The sequence below is a fragment of the Triturus cristatus genome, chromosome 7 (genome assembly GCF_964204655.1).
Source record: "Triturus cristatus chromosome 7, aTriCri1.1, whole genome shotgun sequence".
Lineage (NCBI taxonomy): Eukaryota > Metazoa > Chordata > Amphibia > Caudata > Salamandridae > Triturus > Triturus cristatus.
This window is the reverse complement of record NC_140590.1, coordinates 1,854,982,510-1,855,006,011: the sequence shown is the minus strand read 5'-3', so window position 1 is coordinate 1,855,006,011 and position 23,502 is coordinate 1,854,982,510. Positions and strand designations below refer to the sequence as shown.

Below are 23,502 nucleotides of genomic sequence, written 5' to 3'. Positions count from 1 at the left end.
GTGGTCTCAGTGTATGTATAGGTTTAGGGGTCTGAGGTCTAAAATAGGCCTTAGAGAGCCGGCCTTCTTTGGTATGAGAAAATAGAGGGAGTAAACTCCCTTGTTTTGTTGGTGATGGGGAACTGGTTCTATTGCACTTTTTTCTTGTGACATTGGACGGTGTTTGGGTGGTATGGTTGGGGGGGTAGATGTTAGTTCGAGACAGTAGCCTGATTGAATTATTTGGTGCACCCACCTGTCTGAAGTGATGTTTGCCCAGGCAGGGAGAAATTGGTGGAGTCTTCCCCCGACTGGAGTGGAATGGTCTGGGGGAAGTGGAGGGAAGTCATGGGGTGGGGGTGGAGGCAGAGCGGGATTTGTTGCCTCTGACTTTGCTGTTGTTCCCCCTGTAACCACCCCTTTGGTAACCTCTAGTAAAGGTGGATTGGGTGGGAGCCTTGTAAGAGGTGGAGGGGCTATCAGAGGAGTAGCCTCTATGGGTGCTTCTGAAGGATGAGCGACGAAAGGACCGTCTGGGAGCTTGCAACTGCAAGGCTCCCATAGAGTTGGCCGTGTCTGTATCCTTTTTCATTTTCTCAAGGGATACGTCCACATTGGGGCCAAATAGGTGGTGCTCATCAAAAGGCTGATTGAGTATAGAACTCTGGACTTCGGGTTTAAAACCTGATATGCGTAACCAGGCATGTCTGCGCAAAAGGACACTGGTGTTTATTGCCCTTGAGGCGGTATCTGCTTCATCTAGGGCACAACGGATGGAGGTGTTGGTGATGGTTTTACCCTCTTGGATGAGTTCATGGGCCCTGTTTTTATATCTGTCAGGAAGGTGCTGCATTATGGACTCAAGTTCATCATAATGTGCCCTGTCATACCTGGCTAACAGCGCTTGTGTATTGGCAATGCGCAAAATGTTTGCTGCCTGTGACGCTGTGCGTTTGCCAGAGGCGTCTAGGAGTTTTGATTCCTTATCTGGTGGTGGTGCGTCACCTGATGTTTGGGCATTTGCTCTCTTCCTTGCATTAGAGACTACTAAGGAGTCTAGTGGTGCGGGGCCTTTAATGCATACTGGGTCAGTAGGAGCAGCTTTATACTTCTTTTCTATTCTCGGGTTGATTACTCGAGCTCTAACTGGGTCTTTAAAGATCTCTGGTTCGTGCTTAATGACCCCTTTAAGCATGGGCAGAGTTGAGGTGGACCTTTGTGTGGTATCAAAGGTGTCCATAAGAAAATCCTCCTCTACTGGGTCTATATGAAGGGCAACCCCGTGGTATTGGGCAGCTCTGTGAAGGAGCTGGTTGAAGCCGATATTGTCCTCTGGAGGGGAAGGCCTGGAGGGATAAATATCATCCTGTGGGGTGTAAGGGACGTCTGGGACACTGTAATCATCCCAGGGGAGCCAGTAGGGGTAGGGTCCCCAAGGGGTTGATCGTCCGCACCTCCCCCTGCATCATCTGAGGTTTTGTCATCATCATCTACTGGGGTAGCTGATGGTGTAGGAGAGCGGTGTGGTGGGGAGGAGGAGAAGGAGGAGGAAGAGTAGATGGGATACTTAATGAAGAGGTAGCAAAGTCTCTCTTCTTTGGTGGTGGTGCGGGCGTAGGCGTTTCCAGGGGTCTTTTCTTGATGCTAAGCATTAAATGACCAGTCTTAGGATCCTTCACAAGAGTCTTTTGGGTAGGATCTGGACGACACAGTTCATCTGTGGGAGACAGATCCTTCGGAGTCGAGAGCTTCGGTGCCGTAAGTTTTTTCGGCGTCGACTCGGTAGTGGTTCTAGGTTTAGAACTGTGTAGTTTTGAAGTGTTTATTAGATGGAACCGGTTGCTGTTTTCTCGGTTCTGAGGTCTTTGACTTCGAAGAATCGGGGCCTGTTGGTGGGTGTTTTTTAGTTGGCTCCGAGGGTGTTGTCGGTGCCGAGGAACCAGTGCTAGCCTTCGACGCCGAGTGCTTTGATGTCGAAGCAGCAGTCGGCGTGGATGAGGACGTCTTCTTCTTCGGTGCCAGAATTTGCTTGTCGGCACCGAGGATAGGCTGACTCGAGCCCGAGTCGCCTAAAGGCTTAATAGGCTTCTTTACTGGGCCCGAAGGCGGGGCATAGGAAGCAGTGTCTCGGTGTGCACCTGGGCCCGAACGTGAAGGTGGTACCGAAGCCTTTTTTGATAGTGTCGAGGGGGTTGTGGGTCGGGGTCGACATCTGTACTCACGGCCCTTTGAGCTGGAGTGATGTCTTCGATGTCGGAATCATCTGCTTCGGAGGCGCTGATGATGGCTTCTTCGACCCGACCCAGCTCCGGAAAATCGACGCCCTCTTGAAAGATGTCATCGGGGATCGAAGATGACGAGCGAGCCATTGTTCTTTGCTCTCGTCAGTCCCGGATCGTCTTCTTGGAGTGGAAAGAGGCGCAAGCTGGACAGTCTCTGGCCTCGTGCTCCGGTGAGAGGCAGAGGTTGCACACCTCATGTAGCTCGGTGTGGGGAAACTTCGACCCACATCGAGGACACTTTTTGAATGGCGTCCTTTCCATGAGCCAGAGATGAAGCTCAGGTAGGCCCGAAGGCCTTTGTTGACGACCGGAATCGAAGACTTCGAAGGTGAAGGGTCGCGTGTCATTGGAAAACGCGATTGAAACGATACCGTCGAGAAGGGAAGGATTGCGCGGCGAAAGCGAAAACCGTTAACGGTTCCGAACTGGAACGCGAGAACACATCCGAGCCCGATGGCAGAAAAAAACAATCTGAGGATGGAGCCGATGCTCATGCGTACTATGATCCAAAGGAGGAGTCACATACCTCGTGACTTCCAAAGACTTTCCAAGACAAAAACAAGTGCAAACATCCGGGCCCAACACCAGATGGCGATCTATGCATAGTGTGTAATCTGCAGCTCATATGCCTCGAACATAGTGTTCGTATAACTGCCTGGCCCACACTAGCTTGTTGTTTTGCTCAACACATCCACACAATAATGTTTTGTGAATGTGTGTGGTGTAGACCATGTTGCAGCTTTGCAGATGTCATCTATGCGTATGTTTCCTAAGAATGCCATAGAAGCTCCTAGTTTGCGTGTAGTGTGTGCTCTAGGGGGAAATGTTAATGGGTGTTTAGCTTTGATGTAGCATATTTGAATGCACTTAACTATCCACCTTGCAATGCCTGATTTTATGTTTAAAACGTTTTTATTGAGACAAAACAAACCATGGGGGAGGGGGACAGGAGGCAGGATACGTGGAATACAGTCAAAGAAGAAGGGATGCATCTCCAGAGGGTTGGCAATAGGTGAAGCGTTGGCTCAGAGGGAAGAACACAGTAAATGAACGCTAGAATTACAAGCTGTGGAATCCCACGCGCGTATCCGACACCCAAAAGCAGAGCAATAAAACCCCCCCCCAATCAACCCCTCAACAGAACACAGTCCCCCCCCTCCCATCCCCCATCCTCCCAGTACAAAAACAACAACACTCCCCCCTCCCCCCGTCCTATGGTCCCGCAGCAAAGTAGCCCTAACCAGGAAGCCCCGCACAGCCCCCCCCCCCCCCGCCGGGGGTCCCCATCTCACATGTAAGCTAGTCCGCCGGGGTCACCGGCGGCCGCAGCCTGAGAAGCCTAAGATACCTCGGGCAGGTGAGCTCCCGGAATTCAGTGGACAGCAGCGCTAGAAAGGGTTGCCATAGCTCCTCAAATTGGTCTATCTCCCCCGCAACCGTAAGCGACAGCTTCTCCATCCCCAGCACATGCCAGAGTCTGTGCAACCAACCGGTGATGGAGGGGGCGGTGGATGTGCGCCAGTGGATCAGAATGTTCTGAACCGCAGACCCCAGCGCTATCGCAATCTGCCTACCCCTGCGGGACTTCAGTGGGTACATTAGGTCATTGGGGAGGCCCAGCAGGACATACGCCGGGAGGCGCGGCAGCTCTATGCCAAAGTGCTCATCCACCTCGTCCAGAACTTCCTTCCAGTAGGCGGTCAGCACTGGGCAATCCCATAGGATGTGTGTAAGGGTACCTTCCTGCCCGCAGCTCCGCCAGCACCCCTTGTCAGTGTGTCTATGCATTTCATACAGTCTCTCCGGGGTGTAGTACCAGTATGTGGACACTTTAGTGAAGGTTTCCGTAAGGCCCGTGTGGTATGCAGAGTGCCGCGCCCGATACGCAATTTTGTCCCATTCCTTGTGGCTGAGTGTCCTACCCAATTCCCTGTGCCAACGCTCCCTCCCCGGATTGTAGTAGTGAAACGGCGGGGGTTGTAGGTGTTTGTACAGATCAGTGATCAGTTTAGCGTCGGAGGTCCGAGTAGCCAACCACCGCTCATACGGTGTAATTGGACGGGCAGCGGCGGCACGCACCTGAGGCTGGAGGGCCCAATGCCGAACTTGCATGTAGCGCAATCTGTCCAGCTCCGTCAGGCCGAACTCCTGGCGGAGTTGCTGAAAAGGAACCACTCCTTCCGGGCCATAGATCTGGAAGAGTGCCCTGCAGCCCGCCTGCACCCAGTGGGAGAAAACCCCCGGCTCCATCCCAGGGGAGAAGTCCGGGTTGCCCGCAATGGGCGTGAGCGGCGAAGGGAAGGTGGTAAGGCCCCGGGCCTCACAGACCGCGTCCCACACACGCAGGGGGACCCGCGTAACAAAGGAAGCGTAAAGATTAGCGGGGCGGTGCGCGCGGTGCAGGAATGGAACCTCTTGTAAGGTGCGGCCCGCCACTGCCTGGTCTTGGAAGAGCCAATGTTTGTCGGACTCCCACCTGCTCCACTCCACCAGATAGCGGAGCTGTGCCGCCTGAAAGTACTTACGGAGGTCCGGAATGCCGAGACCCCCCGCTTCCGGAGCAAGCGTGGAGAGGACCCTCTTCATGCGTGGCCTGCGGCCCTGCCAGACAAAGCGGGAGATGTCAGCCTGCATTTGTCGTATCCAGCCCACCGGGGGTTGGAGTGGAAGGGCCCGGAAAAGATATAGTATCTGGGGCAGCACCGTCATTTTGACCGCCGCGATTCGCCCCAGCCAGGACAGCAGGCCCTTGTTCCAGCGGCCAAGCTCGTCCTTGATCTTCCTGCTGAGGGAGGCATAATTGGCCGTAACCATCTCCGACAGTGTAGGCGCCAGCAGAATCCCCAGATACGGCACCGTGGACGAGGACCACTGCATGGGGAAGAGCCGTTGAAGATCCCTCCTGGTTTCCGCAGCCAGGGACACGTCCAGTGCCATCGACTTGCTCATATTCATTTTGAAGCCGGCCACCCCCGCGAAGGCGTCCAACTCTCGGAGGCAAGTAGGCAGCGACCTCCTAGGGTCGTCCAAAGTCAGCAGGACATCGTCCGCATAGAGACTGACGGTGTGGACGTACTGGCCCATCCGGACCCCGACAGCATCCGGATTGTCACGAATCCTCTGAGCAAACGGCTCCATGTAGAGGGCAAACAGGAGCGGCGAGAGAGGGCAGCCCTGCCGCGTGCCGCGCTCGATGGCAAAGCTACCAGAGCTACACCCGTTTACCCGCACCGACGCTGAAGGATGCTTATAGCAATTAAATACCATGGTGCGGAACTTATCGCCGATTCCCAGTTTCTTAAGGACCCGCTCAAGATACGGCCAGTGAACTCTGTCGAAGGCCTTCTCTGCATCAACGGACAACAACATCCGCTCCCCCGAGATCCTTGAGGCCTTCTCCAGAACATGTGTCACCCTCTTGGTGTTGTCAACCGTCTGTCTACCGGGCACAAAACCAGCCTGGTCCGCCTCCACCAGGTCGGGGAGGTGTGGACCCAGCCTGGCTGCGAGAATCCCCGTGTACAACTTGAGGTCGACATTTAGGAGAGAGATGGGCCGGTATGAGCCGCAAAGGGCCCGGTCCTTCCCAGGCTTCGGGATTACCGCGACCGTCGCCCTCAGGAGATCCGGAGGGATGGCTCCCGGTGCGGAGAAAGAGTTAAACAGCCGCGTAAGGACAGGGGCCACGGCCGTGCAAAAAGTCTTGTAGAATAGCGACGTGAACCCGTCCGGGCCCGGGGCCTTGCCATGTTTCAGCCGCGCAATAGCTGAAATCACTTCCTCCACATGGATGTCCCGCTCCAGGTGGTCAGCCTGAGCCGGGTCCAGTACCGGGAGGGTCACCGACTCCAAATAGCTATCGGTCTCCCGTGGCGGGGAGGGCTCCTCAGCATACAGCGCCTCGTAGAAGCCGCGGAAAGACTCCGCTACTTCCGCGTCCCCGGAGACAACCCCCCCGTCCGCGCCCACCAATTCTTTCACGACGCTGCGCTGTTGCGCGACCCGGAGCCGGTGTGCTAGGAGCTTGCCACATCTGTCCCCCCCAGTGTAGTAGGCATGTTTCAAACGTAAGGCGGCGTACTCCGCCCTATCAAGATCCAGAGCCGAGAGGAGCTTCCTCGCTGCCTTCAACTGCCTCCAGACCCTCGGCGCTCCCGTACGGCGGTGGACCTGCTCAAGCTCCCGAACTTGAGCCGTCAACTCATCCCTCTTCAGTTGTCGCTCCTTATTCTCGGCTGCAGAGATAGAGATGAATTCCCCCCGTAGGACGGCCTTCAATGCCGCCCACTGTGTCGCCTGCGAGGTGTCAGTGTTGCTATTGTGAGTGAGATAGTCCTGTATGACCTCCCCGATGCGTTGCACCACCGATTTTTTTGTGTAGAAGTGTGTCCCGGAGGCGCCACACCCCCCGAGAGGGGGAGGCCGCCGGCCACTGGAAAACGCCGATAACTGGAGAGTGGTCAGACAGGGTCAGGACCCCGATGTCCGCCGCCGTGGCAGCGGCACGCATCGGTCCACTCACCAGGAGGTAGTCCAGCCGTGAGTAAGTGCGGTGTGCGTGCGAGAAGAAAGAGTAGTCCCTATCCGTGGGGTGCAGGGAGCGCCAGAGATCATGCAAGTCCATGTCCGCAATTCGGGCCTTCCCAGCCTGGGACAGTTCCCCCGTCTGCGGGAAGCGCTGCGCCGATCTGTCCATCCCAGAGTCAAAGACAATGTTGAGGTCTCCGCCCAAGATAACGTGTCGGTCCGGGGAAGCAGTGACATCCACCAGCGCGGAGTCTAGGAAGCGCTCCTGGTGCTCGTTTGGGCTATAAACGGAGCCAACCGTAAATGCTATGCCTCCCAGGCTCATGCGATACGCAAGGAGCCTCCCCTTCTGTTCAGCACACTTATGCAACACCTCCCCCCGAAAGGAGCTCGCTAGGAGAATGGCTACCCCTGCCGTCTTGTTCGCTGCCGAGGAAAAGAACTGGGTGGGGAACTTAGCAGAGCGCATCCTGTGGCAGTCTCGGGGCAATAAGTGTGTCTCCTGCAAAAGGCAAATGTCCGCCTGCGTCCCCTCCAGCAACGACAGGATCGCCCTGCGCTTCACCGGGTTATTCAGACCCTGAACATTAAGGGTCACTACCTTTAGGCCCGGCATTCCTCGCAGGGATCGGGAGCGCCATGCAATGGGTAGGGAATCAGCGGGTGGGGCGCGCGGGGCCGCAGCGCGGGACAAGCCAAGACAAAGCGGGCAAAGACAACATCGGACGGGACCTTCCCAACCCCAAAACAACCCCCTCCCCCACCCAAAACACAACCTTGGCAACTAGCCATCCCCAAACTCAAACACCCCATAGTCTCAGTCAAGCCCCAAAACGGGCAAGTCCGTAGAAAATAGCAAAGTGGACGTCCAGCCACTCACCTCCGCCCGCTCCCCCCCAACCCCCCCGCCCCGTGCCAAGCATGTTAAGAAGCTAAAGACATCTCCCCCCGGAGTGTATGTTAGGCCGTCAAGGCCACGCTAGAGGAGCCGATCGAGTCCCCGGCCGCCGCCCTCAGGGCGTCTGCCATGTCCGCCCTAATGGTAGGGGAGTCCGGGCGCCCCGCACTGGTCGCTGAGCGCCGCCTCGATGACCTCCGCCGATTCCGTCCCTCCGAGGACCTCCACAACGGCGTAGCTCCCTCTTCCTCCGCTGCCGTGAGCCCCAGGACACCACAAATGTCTTGCAAGGAGCGTAGCTGATGCAATACCCCGTTCCACCGGAAAATCAAGCGGAAGGGGTGACCCCAAGAGTACAGCGTCTCATGCTCGCGCAAAAAGTCAGTGGCAATCCTAAAGGACCTGCGTTTCTGTAGAGTGATGGCAGAGAGGTCCTGGTACAGCGCCACCGGCCGATCCCGAAAGGTCAGGGGCTGTTTCCTGCGGGCTTCAGCCATGATACGCTCCTTTAGTGGAAAGTCGGGCAGGAAGGCCAGAATGTCCGGTGGGGGTGCCAATGGCTGGCGCTGGCGGCCAACCCTATGCGCCCTGTCGATGCTGATGGGAAAGTCCGCGGCCTCCCCCAGGATTTCTCGGAACAGGGCCCGCAGATAGCCCCCCAGATCGGACCCCTCATCCGCAGTCGGCACGCCACGCACTCGGATGTTGTTCCTCCGAGATCTGTTCTCGAGGTCCTCAGAGTGGGCCTGGAGCTCCACACACTGTTCCCGGAGGCGAAGAACGTCCTGCTGGAGGTGGACTATCTCCTCCGCTCGCTGTTGGCCCTCCGTCTCCACCGCCTCCACACGCTCACCTAGGCCCTCCACCTCTCTGCGCACTTCTCGGACCTCGCTGGCCACCTCCCGCTTCAGTGTCTGGAAGTCCTCCCTGAGGGAGCTAAACAGTTCCTCCATGAAGGCCCTCGTGACGGGTGGCTCCCCTCCAGTCACATCCGCCGGAGCCCGGGAGGGCCCCGGCGAGGGCTGAGTCCTGTCCCGCAAGTGCTGGGCCCTGCCAAGCATGTCCGGCAGAGTACGGTCCCCTTTCTTCGGGCCTCCTTTCCCAGCCATCGTCAGCTCCGCAGTCGGGCCCCGATCCAGGCGCCTCAGAGATGCTCAGCCGCCGGCAAGCACTCGGGCCGGGGGATCCCCCACAAGTGAGGTCGCTGCGTCACAGGTGACAAAATGGCGGCCGAGCCCGGTCACCGTCAGCCGCAAGAGCTAGCGTGAGACAACCAAGGGGGCCGCAGCGAGGGGGTCCCAACAGCTCATCCCTCCGGTAGTCAAGACAGCAATATCGGGAGGTCGTGTGCAGCCAGCATCCAGGGCTCAGCGGAGGTCGCCACCACTGCTCCTTCGGGGACAAAATGGCGGCCGGGCGGAGCAAGCCACACCGACTAGGCCCGGCGACACCCCCGGGGCCTCCGAGGTGCCCCGCCGTGAAATAAGTTCCACCACCGGCCCCCGTTAGTCACGCACAGGGGGCCAGATGATCCGGCCCCAACAAGGAGTCCGCCGTACCTCGGCTAGGGGTCAGGGCCTCCGCAGTGCCAGGTGTCGCCGTCACCAGTCCGAGTGCCGGGGCACCCGTCCCAAGCCCTCCACACCGTCGGGCCCCTTCCCGCCAGGCTCCTTCAGTCACCGTCGAGCGGCGGGCCAGATCCCCTCCAGACCGCAGCTTTCAGCACCAGGCCCAACCGAGGCGCCCGGACAGCTCTCCAATACGCTCCGCCCCTCGGGCTCACCGCCGTCGTCCCTTGATCTCAGACGAACTTTTGGGGGGGTTCCCCCGGGGCGATCCGGACCAAAACAGCACCAATGTGTGCCCCTGATGTTCCGCCACGCTCCTCTCCCGCGCTGAGCCTCAGCGGGGGGAGAAAAGCATAACAAAAAGGCTTTAGCTTGGCCGGGCCGGAGGAGCTACGGGAGGAAGCGTCCGCTCACCCCGCCATCTTGGCCACGCCCCGCAATGCCTGATTTTGATATGGGATTGCCTATATGTGGTGGAGCAAAAGCAACAAAGAGTTGTTTGGTTTTCCTAAAAGCTTTTGTTCTTTCTATGTAGTAAAGTAACGCTCTCTTAACATCTAAAGTATGAAGGGCACATTTTGCCACTGAATCTGGTTGAGGTAAGAACACCGGAAACTCAACAGATTGGTTGATATGAAAGGCAGAGATGACTTTAGGTAAGAATTTGGGGTTAGTCCTAAGAACCACTTTGCTTTGATGTACTTGCAGAAATGGTTCCTCTATGGTTAGTTCCTAAAGCTCACAGATTCTTCTTAGAGAAGGGATGGCTATAAGGAAGGCTACCTTCCAGGTGAGAAATTGTATCTCACATTTGTGCAATGGCTCAAATGGTGGACCCATGAGTCTTCTAAGGACTATGTTGAGATTCCACACTGGAGAAGGTGGAAGTCTAAGAGGAATGACTCTTTTAAGTCCATTCATAAAAGCTTTAATAGCAGGCACTCTAAAAAGAGACAAGTGCTGTCTATTTTGCAGATACGCAGCTATTGCAGCGAGATGCAAGCGTATGGATGCGTACACTAACTTAGAACGTTGTAGGTATAATAGATAACAAATGATGTCTTGTATTGAAGCATCTAGTGGATCGATCTGATTGTTGTTACAATAAGCGGCTAACCTTTTCCACTTTGCTGCATAGCATGCTCTTGTGGTAGGGTGTCTAGCCTCTTGGATAACATTCATACAGTTCGGCGGAAGGTTAAGGTAAAATCCAAAGGAAATGATGGACGGAGTGTTGAACATTGCAAGCACTCACCCCCAGTCAACTGATCTGGGTTTAATCCATCACTGTTCTTTAGCCCACCCTGCCACCCCAGTTCAGACATGGCCATATGCAAATCAGTCTGACCCTGTGCCTCATGGGAACAGTCCAGCCCGAACTGCCAAGCCACGTCTTCCCTGGACCGGAAACAAGCTTCCTAGGACCGGTTTCTGGCATTTCAGCCGTCTTCAGCCAGGCTTGCTTGAATCCAGTGGCAAAGTGAGCAAGGGACTCCCGTCTGAGCATACCCTGCCAACTTATGGCGAACAAAGCAAAAAATGCCAGAAACTGGTCCTAGGAAGCTTGTTTCCGGTCCAGGGAAGACATGGCTTGGCAGTTCGGGCTGGACTGTTCCCATGAGGCACAGGGTCAGACTGATTTGCATATGGCCATGTCTGAACTGGGGTGGCAGAGTGGGCTAAAGAACGGTGATGGATTTAACCCAGATCAGTTCACTGGGGGTGAGTGCTTGCAATGTTCAACACTCCGTCCATCATTTCCTTTGGTTTTTGGAAGGTTAAGGTAGCCAAACTCTAGGATTTTAGGTGCCAAATTGCAAGGTTGAGCTGATTGGGATCTGGATGTCTTATCTCTCTATGGTTCTGAGTAAGACACTTGTGGGAGAGGTGTAGTTTTTGGTGGGGAACTACTGAAAGCTCCAACAGAATTGTGAACCATAGTGCATTGCATTTGGACAATGGGTGTGGATGCCTGGACGTGAAGTTTCGGCATTTGGCGTTTAGGTGGGTGGCGAATAGATCTATCTCTGGAAAGCCCCACATTTGGAAGAATGGGAGGAGAACTTGAGGGTGAAGTTCCCATTTGTGGATCTGCTGTTGTTGACGACTGAGCAGATCTGCAACTTGGTTGTGTACTCCTGGAAGATGTTATACAAGGAGATATATTTTTTGAGGTATGGCCCATCTCTAGATGCTCTGTGCTAGCTGTGATAGCTGGAGAGAGTGCGTCCCCCCTTGCTTTTGTATGTAGTACATTGCTGTCATGTTGTCTGTGCGAACCAGGACAGCTTTGCCTACTAGATGAAGTTGGAAAGCTTTCAATGCCAGAAAAATTGCTAGCAGTTCGAGATGGTTTATGTGGAATTGATTTTGTTGCAGAGTCCACATGCCCTGAATGGTATGTTTTCCCAGATGTGCTCCTCAACCAGTGAGGGATGCATCTGCTGTTAGCACTATCTGTGGAACTGGATTGAGAAATGGGCGCCCCTTGGAAAGGTTTTGTATGTTCCACCACAGCAGAGAGCGATGAGTATGACCATCTATCAACACCAGATCTGATAACTGACCTTGAGCCTGGTTCCACTGTCGTGCTAAGCATTTCTGTAGGGGACGCATTTGAAGTCTTGCATAGGGAACGATTAAAATGCAAGAAGCCATCATTCCGATCAATTGCATGAACACTTGGGCTGGTAATGAGTGTTGAGGCTGAAACTGTGATATTAGAGCTTGCTTGTTGCGAATCCTGACTGGGCTGGGGTACGCTAGAGCTTTGCGAGTGTCTATTGTGGCTCCCAGATACACTTGTGTGTTGGATGGTTGGAGGTGAGACTTGGTGAGGTTTACAGTAAACCCCAAGTCGTGAAGCAGTTGGACTGTCCTTTGAGTGTGATGTAGGCAGCTTTGTTCTGATCTGGCTTTTATCAGCCAGTCGTCTAGGTAAGGAAAGACGTGAACGTGCTGTATTCTTAGATGAGCTGCGACTACTGCCAGGCACTTAGTGAAAACTCTGGGTGCTGTAGTTACTCCGAATGGGAGAACTCTGAACTGGTAATGTTGTCGTCCACCACAAACCTGAGATATTTTCTGTGAGCAGGGTGAATGGGAATATGGAAATAGGGGTCCTTTAAGTCTAGAGTGGATAGAAAGTTGCCTTGCTGAAGTAGTGGGAGCACCTGTTGGAGTGTGACCACATGTAAGTGGTCCGACGGTATGTACGGTTTGAGCTGTCTGAGGCCTGAGAGTATAGGCCTGAGAGAGTCGTCCTTTTTGGGAATTAATAATGAATATGCTACTTACCAGTATGCATCTGTTCTTGGCATGTAGGTCTGCTGACATTCATATCTGTGCATAGATCGCCGCCTAGTGTTGGGTCCGGATGATTGCACATTGTTGTCCTGGAAGAGTCTTCGAAGTATCCTGAGATGGGTGACTCCTCCCCTGGACCACAGTGCGCATGGGCATCCTCTCCATCCCCAGATTGTTTTTCGCCATTGTGGCAGTGATGGAGTAGATACAGAAAGTGATGACCATGCTATACAGTAATTCTGAGAGCTGCAGCTGCGACAGGCGCCGGGGAGGAGGGTGGGCGATATGAATGTCAGCAGCCCTACATGCCAAGAACAGATGCATACTGGTAAGTAGCATATTCAGTTCGAGGCATGTGGGCTGCTGAATTCATATCTGTGCATAGAATACACAGCAGTACCTCCTATTAGCGGCGGCTACCCGTGCCAGCTGCAGCAGTCTGAAAAAGAGTTTTGAGAACAGCCTGTCCTACAGCTGCCTGCTGTTTTGAGTGTACATCTACACAGTAGTGTTTTGTAAATGTATGTATAGTGGACCATGTGGCTGCTCTACATATTTCTTGTAAAGGAATGTTTCCCAGGAAAGCCATGGAGGCCCCTAACTTCCGTGTTGAGTGGGCTTGTGGTGGAATCGTTAATGTGCGTTTAGCTTTTTGATAACAAATTTGGATACATTTAACGATCCATCTGGCTATACCTGCTTTGGAAATGGCGTTGCCTTTGTGTTGTGGAGAGAAGGCAACAAAGAGTTGTTTAGTCTTCCTAAAGTTTTTAGTTCTGTCAATATAGTATATGAGTGCCCTCTTTACATCTAGTGTGTGGAGCATCCTCTCAGTGACATTTTGTGGGTTTTGAAAGAAAACAGGCAGTTCGATGGTTTGGTTCATGTGGAACTGCGATATTACTTTAGGCATGAATTTGGGGTTGGTACGCAGTACGACCCGGTTTGCGTGAACTTGTATAAATGGCTCTTGAATGGTTAGTGCCTGGAGTTCGCTAACTCTTCTTAAGGAAGTGATGGCAACCAGGAAAGCCACTTTCCAGGTAAGGAATTGAATCTCACAAGAATGGAGAGGTTCAAAGGGTGGACCCATTAGTCTGGTGAGGACCAAGTTGAGGTTCCACACTGGGGGGTGCCTTGGGGGAATCACCCGTTTAAGTCCTTCCAAGAAGGCTGTGATGGCAGGCACTCTGAATAAAGAGAGGTGCTGCCTGTTTTGGAGATAGGCTGCTATTGCGGTTAAATGGACGCGTATTGAGGTGTATGCTAGATTGCATCGGTATAGGTGTAAGAGATAGCAGATTATGTTCTGAATAGATGCGTCTAGCGGGTTAATGTCATTGTTGTTGCAATAAATGACAAACCTCTTCCATTTGGCTGCATAGCAAGCTCTGGTAGTGGGTCTCCTAGCTTCCTTAATGATTTCCATACAGTCAGGTGGCAGGTTTAGGTAGCCAAACTCTAAGACTTCAGGAGCCAGATTGCCAGGTTCAGCTGTTGCGGATCTGGGTGTTGAATTTCTCCATGGTTCTGCGTCAAAAGCGCGGGTTTGATCCGCAGCCTTTGATGTGGCACCACGGAAAGTTCCAGAAAGGTGGTGTACCATGGCTGGCGTGCCCATGTTGGAGCAACCAGGATGAGTGTCAGTGAGTGCTGTCGCAGTTTGCGTGCCACCAGCGGTATCAACGGCGCTGGGGGAAAAGCGTACGCAAATCTGCCGGACCAGTTCATCCATATCGCATTGCCCTGTGACTGTGGATGTGGGAACCTGGCGGCAAAGCTTTGGCATTTTGCGTTTTCCCTTGTGGCGAATAGGTCTATCTCTGGATGACCCCACTGCTGGAAGTACGGTTGGAGTACTGATGGGTGTAACTCCCACTCGTGCATCTGGTGGCTGTGTCTGCTGAGCAGATCCGCCATCTGGTTGTCCTTGCCGGGGAGGTGTTCCGCCATGAGGAATATGTTCCTCTGAATGGCCCACTTCCACATGCTCTGAGCCAGATGAGACAACTGTGGAGAGTGTGTTCCTCCCTGCTTCTGTATGTAGTACATGGCAGTCATGTTGTCCGTCCGGATCAACACGACCTTGTTGCACAGGTGTACTTTGAATGCTTTCATTGCCAGGAAGATTGCCATCAGTTCCAGAAGGTTGATGTGCATCTTCTTTTGTTGTGTAGTCCATAGTCCCTGCACTGTGTAATTGAGTACATGAGCTCCCCATCCCTGGAGAGACGCGTCCGCTGTCAGTATTATTTGTGGGACAGGCTCTTGGAACGGTCGGCCCTTGCAAAGGTTTTGTGGATTCCACCAATGCAGAGAGTTGTATGCCCGACCGCTCACCAACACTAGGTCTTTCAACTGTCCTTGAGCCTGATTCCACTGACGTGCTAAGCACTCCTGAAGCGGGCGCATATGTAGTCTCGCGTGTGGGACTATGAAGATGCAGGAGGCCATCATGCCTATCAACTGCATGAACACTCGCGCCGGAAGGGAGTGTTGAGGCTTGAATTTTGAGATCAGCAGTTGCATGCTGTTGATTCTCACTAAAGTTGGCTGAGCTGTGGCAGCCAGAGTGTTGATTGTCGCGCCTAGGTACTGTTGTACGTGCGCAGGTTGGAGACTTGATTTTGGGTAATTTAGTGAGAATCCCAGATCGTGAAGAAGGTGAATGGTGTGGGACATGTGGGTGGCACATTGTTGTGCTGATTTGGCCTGAACTAGCCAGTCGTCCAAATAAGGGAAGACGTGAATATTTTGTCTTCGTAGATGCGCGGCCACTGTTGCCAGGCACTTGGTAAAGACCCTGGGTGCTGTTGTCACTCCGAAGGGGAGAACTTTGAACTGATAGTGATTCCCCTGAATGGTGAATCTGAGGTATTTCCTGTGTGAAGGGTGTATTGGTATGTGGAAGTATGCATCCTTCAGGTCTAGTGTAGCTAGGAAATCCCCCTGAGTGAGTAGTGGGAGAACCTGTTGGAGGGTGAGCATATGGAAATGCTCCGACAGTATATATAGGTTTAGGGGTCGCAGGTCTAGGATAGGTCGGAGCGAGCCGTCCTTTTTTGGGATCAAGAAGTACAGAGAGTACACTCCTGTGCCCTGCTGGGTGGTGGGCACTACTTCTATGGCCCCTTTTGCGAGCATAGCAAGCACTTCTTGCTGGAGTAAATCTAAGTGTTCGGCTGACATAGGACGGTGCTTTGGTGGTATATTGGGTGGAGTGGAAGTTAGTTCCAGACAGTACCCATGTTGAATGATGTCCCTGACCCACCTGTCCGTGGTGATGTTCTTCCATGCGGGCAGGAACAGCTGGAGTCGTCCCCCGACAGGTGTTAAGTGGTCGGGGGGTAGGGAGAGGGCGTCACTGTTTGTTTTTTGGGGAGGACCTGGTGTTGCCATATCCACGTCCCCTGCCCTTGGCGCTGGATCCACGATATCCACCCCTGTTGTTTTTGACGTAGGTGGTTTGTGTGCCACCTTTGGCATACTGTTGTTGTGACCCCTGGCCCCTTGACGTTCCCCTATTTCCAGTGCGACGAAAGGAGCCACTACGAAATTGTTGGGTTTTTAGCGCCCCCATAGATTTGGCAGTATCTGTGTCTTTCTTTATTTTCTCTAGGGTAGTGTCAACGTCTGGGCCAAATAAAAATTCCGTGTTAACCGGTAAGTTGAGGATATTGTTTTGGATCTCGGGTTTGAAGCCTGAGATGCGTAACCAGGCATGGCGTCATAACATGACACTAGTGTTTATTGCCCTGGCCGCTGTGTCAGCTGCGTCTAGGGCGCATTTTATGGACGCATTAGTGAGGAGTTGTCCTTCTCTAATGAGGAGCTCTGCTGACTCTTTATACTACTCTGGTAGGTATTGGAGCAGTGACTCTAGCGTGTCATAATGTGACCTGTCATAACGTGCCAGGAGTGCTTGTGTATTGGCAATGCGCAGGATATTGGCTGCTTGCGCTGCCACACGTTTGCCAGATGTTTCAAGGACCTTTGACTCTTTGTCTGGGGGAGGAGCATCACCAGTTGTCTGTGAGTGGGCTCTTTTGCGAGCGTTGGCAACCACCATAGAGTCTAATGGCAACTGACCCCTAATGTATTTAGGGTCACCAGGTGCAGGCTTATATTTCTTTTCAATCCTGGGGTTTAACACTCGGGCTCTTGTGGTGTCCTTGAAAATGTCTTTGGCAGGGTTCAGAACCCCTTTAAGCATGGGCAGAGTCTTGACAGTTCTTTCCGAAGATGCGAAAAGTGTCAAGCAGGAAGTCCTCCTCAATGGCGTCAGAGTGCATTTCCACCCCATGATGAGCAGCAGCCCGTTCGATAAGGGCATTAAATGCGGCTGTGTCCTCTGTAGGAGAAGTTTTAATACTGTAGAGTTGCGCATCCTGAGCACGTGGCGTGACACTTGGGTCTGTGGGGTCATCCCATGCCTGATCAGGATCCTGTGTTTCATCGGGATCTGCGTCCCCGGGGTAGATGGTATCGTCCCCACCATATTCCTGCATTGGGTCCGATTCAGAAGGGGTAGGAGAAAAGGACTGCAGAGCTAGTTGGAGGGGATGGAAGTGTTCTTGTAGCACTGGTTCCTGCTCCGCCGGTAGCTTGCGTTTAAGAGGAATTTTGTATGGCAACTCTTCCCTGACTGGCGTGATCTTGCGCTTGTGGAGCATGAGCCTGCCAGTGTCGGCGTCGATAAACTGTGGCCCTGAAGGGTCGTGTTCGGTTAGGCCAGAGGTGGTGGACTGTGTGTGGAGGACACGTGTCCGAATTTGAAAGAGTTTCAGTGCCGATGTCGGTGGCAGCCCAAAGGTAATGTTGGTGGGCTCCGAGTGCACTGTACCGGGTGAGGTAGTGTGGGGACCCGAGGTAGAGTGGAGGGCTACCAGGTCCCGGATACGTTTGAGAGATGCAGAGACCTGCTGCACAGCAAACTGAGATGGTGGTTTGGTGGGCATCTTGGTAATAGGTGTGGAGGCCGACCCCGACTTTTTTGTCGGAAGGGGGTCACTGGCTTGAAGGGATGCATCGATAGTCGACGTAGTCGAGGACTTCTTCGGCATCGGTGCTTTAGGCGTTGACGTTGCCGAGGCGGCCATTTTGACTGCGGAGGCGACGGGCTTCGGTGTAGGCGCCGAAGGTGTCGGTGCCTTGTGGTGCACGAGGGCGCGCTTCTTCTGTGCGTCGACCGCGTCTGCTGCGGTGAGCTCGGCGCCGAAATCTTTCTGTACGCATTCGGAGCCGACGACTTTTTTCGGCGTCGGCGCCGGGGCAGTGGACTGTTTCGACGCCTTTGATCCGACCACCACCAGTTTCGCTTTCGATTTTGAAGGGACTGGAGCGATGGATGTTTTTGGGTTTAACAACCCGGTCGTCTTGGGTAATATTGGCTCTTGCATAGTGTTCAGTGCCGGGCCAGAAGGCGGGGCCGAGGAACCATGGATTAGGTCTTGGGTAAGGCCCGAAGGCGATCCCTCGACCGGAGCCTGACGACTAATTTTGGCCTCCGTTTCGACGGATTGGCCTAACTCCTCGGGAGAGCTGTCTTCTTCAGCCCCATAGGCTTCGTCGATGTCCCCTACCTCGTTGACGGCTTCTTCACGTCGAAAGAGCTGTTCGTCATCGTCGTCCGATCGGGAATCATGCTCCGAAGCGGGGCTAGATAGTATTTCTTCCACGCTCTCGGCGTCCTCGGTGCTGAATATGTTGGTGGGTGCGGGCGCTGCCTGCTGCGCCTCGAGCCTCACTGCCCGTCGGTTCCGTAGAGTTTTCTTGGATCGGAACCGCGCGCAGGCCATGCATTTCGATTCGTCGTGATCCGGCGAGAGACATTTGTTACAGACCGGGTGGACGTCGATGTGAGGGTACTTGGCGTGGCACAACGGACACCTCTTGAACGGAGTTCTCGATTCCATCGTGGATGGAGCGTCGAAGTTTGGACCAATTCGATTCGAAATTCTGAAAAGGGTGTGGAGCACTAGAACTAGTAGTCGACACCGAACGGTAACTGTACCGACGAAAACTATAGGCCTTTTGGCCTAAAACTAAGTATTCCGAAGTTGAGCTAAGATAGTTGCATCCAAACCCAATGGCGGAAAAAAACAATCTGGGGATGGAGAGGATGCCCATGCGCACTGTGGTCCAGGGGACGAGTCACCCATCTCAGGATACTTCGAAGACTCTTCCAGGACAACAATGTGCAATCATCCGGACCCAACACTAGGCGGCGATCTATGCACAGATATGAATTCAGCAGCCCACATGCCTCGAACATACAGGGAGTGCACCCCGATCCCTTGATATATTAATGTGACTGGCTCTAGAAGCCTGATTTTCTAACGGAGATAGAACCTCTTGCTTTAAGAGGGTGAGATGTTCCGGCGACATTGCATGTGCTCTCGGAAGAAGATTGGAGGGAGTGCTTGTAAGCTCCAGGCAGTAACCATATTGGATAATTTGTAGCACCCACTTGTCTGTAGTGATTGAATTCCAGACGTCCCCCGACAGAAGTGGAATGCTCGGGGGTAGCGGAGGGAAGTCACTGTTTGTTTGCGGGGGAAGTGCATGTGGAATTACCTCTACCTCTTCCCCTACCATTGTTTCCTCTAAAACCTCCTCTAGAATAGCCTCTGGACAAGGGGGATTGGTTGTTGCCCTTGTAAGAGGAGGAGGCATTGTCATTGGACACAGTTTTTGAGCCACCCCTGTAAAATGAGCGGGGAAAAGAACCTTTAATGGCAGGTAACTGTAAAGCCCCCATGGACTTTGCGACCTCAGTGTCTTTTTTCATCTTTTCCAGCAAGGTATCAACAGCTGGTGACGAAAAGATGCTCTTTGTCAAAGGGTTGGTTAAGTATGGAGGTTTGCACCTCTGGCTTAAATCCAGAAATTCTGAGCCAGGCGTGTCTGCGTAATAGAATACTGGCCCACTGGGCTAAGTTGCGCGGTATAAGTCTGTATTCATTCATTCATTCATGGTGCTAATTGCACGAGATGCTGTGTCTGCTGCGGATAGTGCACATTTAATGGAGGTGTTGGTAATGAGTTTACCTTCCTGAATAAGGTCATTAGCCGTAGATTTGTATTGGCCAGGCAAGTGTTGCATGAGTTTTTCTAGCTCATCGTAATGAGCCTTGTCGTAACGAGCTAGCAGCCTGGGCGTTAGCAATGCGCCCGCTGTTTGCTGCCTGCGAAGCGACTCTTTTGCCTGAGGCATCAATAAGCTTGGACTCCTTGTCAGAAGGAGGAGTCTCTCCTGTTGCTTGCGAGTTAGCTCTCTTGCGTGCGTTGGAGACTACAAGAGAGTCTGAGGCCAGCTATCCTTTAATATAAATAGGATCGGTAGGAGCTGCTTTGTATTTTTTATCCACTCTAGGTGTGATTATACCTCGTCTGTGTGTTTTAACATGCCTTTTAGCATTGGCAAGGTATGAGTAGCTCTTTGCGAGGAAGTAAGTGTCTCAAAGAGGAAGTCCTCTTCTCATTCTCATGCCCTTCATCCTGTGGGTCAGGTGTAATAGACCTTGGTGGTGAATTTACTGGTGTAAAAGCAAGCTAGGATTAGGAGGAGGAGAAGAAGGTGGAATATAAGGAGGAGAAGGGTTAGTGCCCACATTCTTCTTCTTAAGAGGGATACGATAGTCCTCTGGCAATTCAGCTTTCCGTTTTTTTGGGAATGGTTGCCTGGATATGTCCTGTCTTAGGTTTTATAACCAGCTTTTTCTATTTCGGGTCGAAAGTTGGTTCATGAGATGGAGGCTCTTGGGGAGGTGGGAGGGATAAGAGGCGGGGGGTTTAGTTTTGTTTTCTTCTGTCTGATGGCTATGGTATTGCTCTCATGCCTTTCATTGATCATTGATTAGTGCTGCAATGCTTCTTCCTCATTCATCTGATTATCGCATGGTGCTCTTCCCTTGGGGATTGCCACATAAACCTGTCAGCTGTGAATATGTCATTTGCATTTGGATGTGATCAGAGACTGTTATCGCCCAATGGGCTCCTGTTCAGTGCCATAACGAAAGTTCAAGGGGGCCCCCTGCAATATGCACGCAGGGGCCCCCGCTCCGGATTTATTCCTGAGTGCACAGGCATAAGTACTGTGCCGAGGGGGACCCCTGCAGCTCGGGGGCCCCCCCGCACCGCGGGGGATGCGGGGTCCTGTGTTACGCCTCTGCTCCTGTTAGCCTTTGTATCCTGTCCACGTTTGGATGCGTTTGTTTGGAAACTAATGAAATATATTTAAAAAAATAAATAAATAGATGGAGGCTCTTTGGGGATAGTGTCTTTCTCTTTCCGTGGAGATTTCGGCTCCAAGCCTTTGGGCATGTATGGTTTTGGCTCCCAGTGTTTGGACTTGGAGGGTTTCGGCTCTGAGTCTTTGGCCTTTGAGGATTTTGGCTCTGAGGCTTTGGCCTTGGAGGATTTCAGCTCCGAGACTTTGGTCTTGGAGGATTTCAGCTCCGAGGCTTTGGTCTTGCAAAGTTTCGGCTCCGAATCTTTGGGCTTGGAGGGTTTCGGCTCCGAATCTTTGGGCTTGGAGGGTTTCGGCTCCGAGCCTTTTGGCTTCGAAGGTGGAATCTTCGGTCCCAAAGTTATGTTGACCGATAGATGCTTGCTGTTGGAAAACCACACTCCCACTCCGCAGGGTGGGGGTGGACTCCCCGAACACACTGTGGTAGCTTGGCTCGAGTGGTCAGGAAACGGGCGCAGTGCTAAGCATACAATATACCCATACAAGAACCATGCGTGCATCCGTTCCAAAAACGACTCTACACCGTAAAAATTATGAAAATATTCTCTCTTTATCTTTTTCTCTTAGTTGCTGATTGGAAAAATAAATAAGACAATCACAATATACAAGTTTCAATTAGTGCAGGTCAAATAAATATTGGCTGTTTGATGAAATAAATAGGGGTGATCATAAATAACAGGGCATAAATACAAGTGCAATATATACAGACAATTAAATACTTTGAGGCAATAAATACTGTACCCATAAATATTGTACACCAACAAGTCCTGTGGACCTATAAATATAGTGCAGCAATAAATAGATAAAAATTCAATAAATACAGTATCCCCAATAAATAATTAAAAGTATACAGCAACCCTCATATAATCAGATGACACTTCAATTCTTAAGGGCTGATTTGGCCCAGGCACAGCTTGTAGGGTTGTGGAAGGCTTGAGGGGGGGCTACTCCCTGGCTGGGACAAGGCTGAGGCCTAAGCTGAGGTAGATCAAAGGGGGGAATACCAATGCCCTGGCTTTCCTCTCCACACAACCTCTCTAGGTTAGTCCCAGTTCACCCCAGGCACAGTCAGGTGGGTTTCAGCACCTCCCTAGCCCCTTAGAGCAGTCTCTCAGGTCTCCACAGGGCCTTAGGCGCCCTCTACTCCACTTACTGCCCTTTTTCTGATGTTCCGACGCCGCTGGAGTCGTGTCGACGCCGGGAGGCGGTTCCGGTTCGGTCTCGGCGGCCTCGGCACAATGTCAGTTCTTTGACGACGCCGGCAGGCGGTTCCGGTCCGATGTCGGTGGCCTCGGTTCGATCTCGACCTCCGATTCGACGGCGTCGGGCAGTCTCTTCACGATGTCGACTTCGGGCGGCTCCGGTCCGATGGCGCTCTCGGCTCCGATGACGTCGGCCGGCCTGGCCTCGATGTCGACTTCCGGCGACTCCGGGGTGCGATCCTCACCCCCGACCTCCGGTGCTCCTCCTCACAGGCTCCGGGCGACTCCGGAGTGCGATCCTCACTCCCGACCTCCGGTGCTCCTCTACCTCGGTCTCCGACGACTCCGGAGGGCGGACTTCACTCCTCCGATGACGCCGCTCGCTCGACCTCGGTTCACTTCCTCCTCGACCTCTGGTATTCCTCACGACCTCCGTCGGCGCCCTCTCACGACCTCAGGCGGCTCCGGGTACGACGTCTGCTACTTCAGTCAGCGCCGCTTCTCCACCTCGGGCTCCAGGTCTTCAGGCTACTCGACGCCGGACTCCAGGGAAACCAGTTTCCAGGTCAGGATCTTGCTGCTTTCTGCTTCTAAGGCCTGTTCCTGCTGTTCAGGTCCTTAGGATGAGTTTTTCTGTCTTCTTCCCACACAGGGCTATAGGCTGGGATCCATCAGTAGGGACAAGTATCAAGGGTGGGTTTATGGACCCCACTCCAGGCACAAGTTTCCACCCCTGCTGCTTCACTCCTTCCTCCTTCACTGTTGTGCTCCTCTCCCTTCACCAGTCAGGTGCCAACTGCCAGCTCCAACTGCCAACTGCCTCTCTTATCCTCCCAACATTCTAAACGGTCTCCAACTGTCACAGAGTTCTGGAATCTCCTGGAATGTTCTGGAAGGTGCTGGTAGGTTCCAGTGGATGCTGGTGATGTCACAGGTGGCCACCATTTTGTGCTCCAGGCCCTCAGACAGAAGTTTCAGGGGTAGCTAAAATGGCTCCCTGAATCTGCAGCAACACGAAAAAGTCTGGTGGTTCCCAAAAAGGAAAAATTCAAACAGGGTTTGAGGCAAAAGTGGGACAAAATAAATAATGATGAGGAGGGACCACCCAAAGGGCTGACAGGTCTAACACTTGCTCTTATGTTTTGTTGCAGAAAGTGTTGGTTCGGCATCAGAGCGGGGCTGGCTCGAGCCCAAGCCAGAAGGCTTCTCTTTTTGTTTTGGAGCCGGCCGGAGGGCGGGGCATCGGAAATGTTTTGTCAGTGCCGACCTGAACCTGAGGGCGAAGGAGGGACCGGAGCCTTTGTCTTATGTGGAATGAACACAGGAAGATCTTTACTCACGGTACGCTGACCCGCAGTGATGCCTTCCTCTTTTTCCATGTCAGAGTTGGCCTCGGACACGGAGATCTGCTCTTCTTCCTCTGGCTCTTGAGCTGGATGCCAGAATCTTCTCCGAAGATGTCCGGAGTAGAGTCACTCTAATTTTGCAT

General features: G+C 53.1%; 1 protein-coding gene across 4 annotated transcripts in view; it reads right to left on the bottom strand.

The window, feature by feature from the left end:
* Positions 1–23,502, bottom strand: part of LOC146813458 (uncharacterized) — a 315,417-nt gene that overhangs the window by 159,979 nt on the left and 131,936 nt on the right. The window lies entirely within an intron of this gene.